A 7,079-nucleotide genomic window follows, 5' to 3' on the forward strand; every position below is an offset into this window, starting at 1 on the left:
AACTGCTCCATCAATAGACGGTGTACGTGCCGAAGTTTTTTGGATGGCTCCAGCTCCACACCCAGTGCTTCTGTTCCAGCTACACCCCCGATTTATTTAAAGGTCACCAGAGTGTGACTGCGCAAGATGCAAAAAAGGGCAGCACTCTGGGCCCTGGCTCAAAGGAGGCTGAGAGTGGGAGGATGCTGTTTGTGTTTGTATTCATGCCATGTAGCTCTAATGAGTCACTCTGATTGTCCAGAGTGAGAGACACATTGCAACATGTTGTCTCAGCTCATTACAGGACCAGTTATAATGAGCCTTTAAAAGGCTATAATCGCAGGGTTGCTAATGGACCCGGGTGATGTTTTCCCTGATAGATCTTTCTGTAGGTCAAGTGCTGATGCTGTTGGCAAGTCAAGTACAGATCTAAACACTTTTTCTATAATGAATATCTAGGAGCAGGGCATTGCCTGAGTTTACTGCAGTCATCTGCTTTCCCAGTGAACCCTTGTTTTCTTCACGTGAGGAAGGGCAGCCATAATAGAGTCAGAAGAAAACATCATTTTATTTAGTTGGAATGTTAATATGTTATGCAGTGTGCTAAAGGAGGAATGGCCCTCTGTCCCAGACAAAGCACACGATTCAAACATAACCAAAGTGCATAGTGCTTTTTGTGGTTTGTTTACTACATCTCCTTTCAGTGTTTCTGCAGCCACCACACAGCATCCCAGCCAGGCAGTGGGACAACTCATGAAGCTTCCCTCCAGCAGCTCAGAAAGCCCCCTTGCTGGCAACATGCTTGACTTTGATCGCCTCAGATCACTGAGGCGAAGCAAGGGGGCATCCAGAAGAGCAACAAAAAAAAAAAAAAACAACCCACCCTATTTAGTGTTGCACAAGAAACCCACAGCAAACTTCTCCTGCATTGCTTCCCCAACACCTTGCCGCAGTTGCTATCTTTGTTCATCTACGTTATCTTTAACTAGTTGTGAAAGGAGTCTGTCAAACTGAAGTAACAATTTACCTTGTTTTCCTCTAATTGAGACATTGACCACAAGTTGAAAAAGGTATTTTTCCTGATGGGCACAGCCATGAAATAGACATTTTACAAAGGCTCTTTCTCTAGCTGTGTCCAGCTGCTACATCCAACGAGGAGCTACAAAGGATCTTTTGGAAAGAAGTAGTGATGTTCCAGATCCACAAGGAAACTTCCTCAAGATATGTGCAATAACTTGCGTGAGAACAGAGCAACTAAACAAATGTATTGATATTTCCCAAAGATAGGGGGAAATCTTTAAACATAATTACCCAAAATGAATCATCTGTAACCGTTTTCACACACACAAATACGATAATTTGGAAAAACTTCCTGATGTTTGCACACTGCTTTGCAACATTTTATTCTTCAGTAGGCTGACAACAGGCTGAGTAAAAGGGTATTTGTGTGCTTTATCTCCCATATGTCAGGAAGGATTTTTAACTAGACAACTTATCTGGAGTACAGGGAGATAGAGAGAGAAAAAGATGGAGGCAGAGATAAGTTTTGCCCTGGATTTGGCTCCCAGAAAGTCATGATCTGCCCCAAAACAAGTTGTGGAGATGTAGGCATACTCAGCTACTTAAGCAGAGCATCCTGCATTCAAGAATTCTACAACCACCTATGAAAACTTGCATGGAATTTCAAATTTACAGATTACACAGACCTATCACAAAATGTAAGTAATGGTCTGTAAATTGATATGCGAACTGAGATTAACTTAATGAAGCTAAATGGAACTGTAAGTTAAATAAGGATCATTTCTGGTAAACAAATGGCTAGCTTCAATACATGGTAGACAAGTATTTACACAGTGTGTTAATAAACACTGCAACACATAACAGCACGTGACATGCTTCTCCCCAAATGAAGAGCATCACACTCTGACTTTATCGTCTGAATGGTGCCACCCAGTTACATGCACAGGCAGAAAGGTGTGATCTCCAGCTTTTTGATAAGTAGTGTGTCATGTTAATATATCAGTTATGGCCTTTGCACAACACTGAACCTATTTAAAGCAAAGCACTGCCTACTGCAGAGTCATGCTTCCGTGTTCCTGAAGAACAGAGTTCACTACTAGATAAAACCCAAGGAAGAGAAACAGATATGACAAAATGCTCCTAGCCTAAGAGCAAGAAGCAGCAATGCATACAGGTCAAGTAGATAGGAGATCTCAGCTACATTATTTGTGATTGCAGCAATCATAAATAGGGTAGGAGAAATGGTGAAATATATATTATATATCTGTCTTTCTGATGTAGCATAAAACTGACATCTTGCCCATCTCTTGACATTAAAGACCCTGCTGTTAAGTCTGCTTTTTTTTATTATTTATTTACCACAGAACAAAAAGGTTATTTTTCATGGAGTAAAATTGTAGGTTTCTGGAAGTAAAACAGCATTTCATAAACAGATATTTTAAGAGACATTGTCAACCAAATAATGCTTTATAAGGCTCTAGAAATGATTCAGTGCTTGTCTGAGAAACAACTTTATTCACTTCTAGCTCACAGAAATTTTGCTGTTCTCTCCATGAAATAACTACTTTTTCCTTCTCCACTTTTCAGATAGAATAAGTCCCCTTCAGGTGGTTTAAGAGCTTACCATGAGAAACAGGCCATGAAGATTAAGAGGGACAGGAGGGATAGTGAACAATAAGACCCTCTTTCCTTTATAAAAAATTATGTTGCTTTCCTTCAAAAACACCAAGTCTCTTCAAACCAAACTCCTTTGCTACACTTTCTCTGCTTTTTCTTAAGATTATCTCACACAGGTTCCCAAAACACTTATTTCATACATATGTTTAGATAATGAGCAATAGGCAACTCTGTAAAGAAAATGTAATTAAACAGAAGTATAATTAGATCATATATTAAAACGCATGACCCTGTTCTCTTGCCCTCTGTGCTTTGTATGAAGCACAAACTCCACTGAGCAGTAATACCACTCTCAGGCTCTTTCTGTACAAGCACGGGAAGTGACAAATGGGCAGAAACATGAATTTAGTATTTTTGATAGAACGTTTTTAGCTGGCAAATTTATGAGAGTACTGAAAGTGTTACAGTCTTCCCAATGGCAATTGCCCAAACCCCAAGAGTTGGATGAACCCCAAGAGCTGAAATGACACCTCTGATATATTGCAATTTCTGCTGTCCAAATCTTAAATCTGAATGGATAAAATGATCTCTGGGTCATGTTTGTGGTGTGTGGTGTGACTGGAGACTGATCAGTGCTGCAGTGCAGCCAGAAGCAAATCTGGGAGGCACTGAAGTAAATGCAGTAAGCCTGTTGAACTTGGTGAAGACCACACGGCAGATTGCAGTTAGCCCTCTGACCACATTTCTTCCTCGTATTTAGATGAGCCAAAGCCTTTCTGCTTCTTTCTAAAAATGTCCTCTTTCTCTCTAAGTGATAATCATTCTTTCTCCTAATGTTTATATTTCCCTGGTTTGGGCAATAAAACTAAACTTGTGGAATATAAAAAGCAACCTCGTCAACCAAAGCCCAGATACATCCACCTACCTTGTGCTCACAGTATCCCAACAGTACAAAAAGCAATGGACAAGGATAAAGCCATCACAAATGGGATTGCTTGATGTCATACAGGAACTCAGTGCCTCAGCACACCCTTTGACACTACAGCAGATGTGGCAGCCCTTATCTTCCTTGAACACCTCTATCAGAGGTCCACACATAAACCTCCAGCTCCTCAAACAGGCATCAAGTTGATAAATCCATTCATCCTCCTATCACCGGTGTTGCCCACTAATCCAAGTTCTTAAGTGCTACATCTACCCTTTCCTTAAACACCTCCAGGGGAGGTAACTCCACCACCTCCCTGGGCAGCCTGTTCCAATACCTCACTACTCTTTCTAAGAAGAAATACTCCTTCATATTCAACACGAATGAGTAAACCTATGGCAAACAGAAGCAATAGCCCATGCTTATTTACATAAGGAGGGATCACTTGCTGATTTGTTAATCTTGGAGCCTACATGCAAACAGCTATTTCAAAAGCTGCCTGAGGAATCAAGTATTCAGGCCTTGGGAACTGCCACTCTTAAGGTGATTTATGAGGCCTTACCTTACTGCTAGGTAGGGCTGCACTATGATGCAGGCATGGATAAAAGCCTGATCTTTGTTGCTAAGCAAATGGCTGATACAAGGTCTTCTGAAAGTGCCTCAGGACTGCACAGTGCAAGCTCAGTATCAGTAAAACCCAGCTATATTCTGAAGAAGTTAAACAATACTGGAAATGCCTTATGAAAGTGGGTGCATAGTAAAGGAGATCATGGCAATACCTTCTAGTAGGATACCACCCCTACAAGAACAATAGCAAGTATAACAGAAAGAAAACTCACTTACCCCTTCTGATGAACAGCAAAGGCTGAAGAGAAGTGTAATCTCTCTCCAGAGAAAAGCTACTACCTTGGCTGCTAACCCTTAAATGAGGGTGAGGAGGGGTGGATGCTGGCTCCATCCCCTCTAGTCATTTAGGTGCATTGCTTGCACCTGAGCTCCCTGGGTTAGCCACACCTTCTCACCTCATGCTCAACCACTGGTTCAGGCTGTGACCTGGCAGTTCCGCTGTGCAAGGAAAGGAATTGTTTTGTGGGATAGATGGACAGTGCCTCAAATAGTGTAATTCAACCTCTGCCTTACTATTGAACTCCTGTAAAATGGCAGGCACGCCATTTAAATCCAGCTTTTCATGGCTGGCTACAAACAGTAATTCCATCTTAAGGACTCCAAATCACATTCAACATCTTGTTTTGCAAAGCAATGAGAAAATAAGATTGCTGGATACATTAAAAGTATTAGCCCAGTGTCATCTGTGGGACATACAGTGTCATATAGAGTGCAGTTTTCATTTGTCCTTGAACTGTGTGTCCCAGTTAGAAGACAGAGTTAAATCACTTTACAGAATCATACTGAGTGTTTTTGTTTATGTTTGTGGGGTGTGCTGCGATGGGAATGAGGGGAAAGATGGAAAGCCCAGCAAGGAAAGTGAGCCGAGCCCTGCACTGGCAGGAAACATCAATGTGGGTCCAAGACATTTTGTCATTATTTACTCAACAAAGTAAACACAAACAGAAATGTCTGTAATATATATATTTTAAATGGGTATGATCTGGAGTATTTCAGACCAGTTTTTGAAAGGCTTGAAGTACCTGAGGTGCGGAACTGGTTAAAATCCTTGTCAGAAAATGAAGAAGGTTGCCTGAAAGAGCGTGCTGTGGTGTCAGAGAGCAGAAGAAATGAGTTCCAGACTGCTTCTCCACCTGTGTTAGCATTTTGCATGGAAAAACAAACTGCTTTGAAAAATGTATAGGGAAGCAGGAAATCTGGAGTCTAAAATACGGCAACGTACACAAACCCTTGCTTTATAATTGTGCGCACTGTAGACCATCTGTTTAGCAGTTAAATACACTGCCATTTAAATGAGTAAGTACATTTAATGGACGAAGTATTAAGATCACTGAGGGGTGAAGTTTTATATTTGCGGTGTGTAAATGCCGGAGTGGAACCACTTGTACATTCTCAACGCTACACACCTTTAAAATAACTAAGAAAAATGACTACTTACCTGCTGCATACCAAACCTGGCTCCTTTTAGGCAAATCATTACAAACTGGAATGGATTGAATTGAAGCCTGATGGTCTCTCGGCCTCCATTCCAGAAGTATAAATCAGGCTGCGCTCAGCCACTGTTGTTGTAAACTCTTTTAACGCATAGAAAGTGAAAATCACAGGAAGGGATGATTTAACGGCTTTGCTTTGAGTATTCATTGTCATTTCAATCATCTTTTAACTAAGACAGGAGCGGAGAGATCTTTCCTAAACACCTTAACTAATACGTTGTCAGTGTTTAAACAACAATTACTTTCCAAAAATAATTAAAAAAAAAAAAAAAAAAAAAGAAAGAAAGAAAGAAATTAGCTGATATGATCAAGCCATATGGCTAATGTAATTGATTTGTTCGGATTTTTTTAAATGATGAAAAACAAAGCCGAATCGGCAGCGTAATATAATTTACGCGTTTAACGGGAGGTGATACGTTCTATTTAGTTCGACAACAAACCGCGTCTTCCCGGTGTCTAAAATGAAATACGAGGGAGGGCCCCGCTGGGCCCTGAGCACACCCGGCCCGGGAGAACGAATTCCGAGCAGCGGGGCGGGGGGTCCCGCAGGGGTCTGGCCGGGGGACGCCCTCGGGCCCCGGCCACGGCTCGGCCCCGGCCCCTGTGCGGCTCCGCACCGCCTCTCCGAGCCCTTCTGCAATTGCTGCTGGAACTTGGATTCGATCCGTGATTTTTAAGACTTGCTCGCAGTCAAACCGAGCCGATATTCCCTTCTGGTTGAGTCATACTCAGCAAAACAGATCGGAGCCATAATAAATCTGCGCTGGAAAATGTATTTGTCTCTGTTTCTCTGCTCTGAAGTTTTTCTGTCCCTTCCTCAGTTGTTTGGAGGATGCGTTGTGTCCTCTGCCTGATCACTGCTGCGCGGGGGCTTCCGAACATGGGCTGAGCGCGACTATTTTGTCAGGGACAGTAAAGAGAAGAGATCTGGGGAAGCATAAGCTTCGTTTTCCTGCACGCTCAGTGGGCTGCGAGAGTGGAGTGCGACAAAAGGCTCCCAGAACCTGGCGCGGCGTGCACGGGGCCGGGGCTCTGCCCCGCTCGGAGCACCGCAGCACCCCGCACACAGCGCTCCCACCTCGGGGTGAGCTTCCCTTGCTGGCACGTGTGTCCGGACAGAACTGACTCTGATGGGCACCTCGCGCTGGAGGACAGAGAGTTCGGCCTCTGCATGCCGAGAGGAGTTGAATTCAATTAGGCAAAAGCCTCTTTTGAGTAGTCTGGAAACTATAGACGCGGCTTAACTGATCACTTCACTGCTGTGAAATTCGTTCCCATCGCTAATAAGTGCAGGTCTCATTAAGGTGCTCCGAACGGAGTTTTTAATAATGTGTTAATAATCTGTGCCCATTGGTCGGGAAGGGAAGGCTTTGAACCCAGATGGGGCGCGACGGACCGGGCGGAGCCCGAGAGGGGGG

The sequence above is a fragment of the Phasianus colchicus genome, chromosome 7 (assembly GCF_987193195.1).
Source record: "Phasianus colchicus chromosome 7, bPhaCol1.hap1.1, whole genome shotgun sequence".
Taxonomy (NCBI): domain Eukaryota; kingdom Metazoa; phylum Chordata; class Aves; order Galliformes; family Phasianidae; genus Phasianus; species Phasianus colchicus.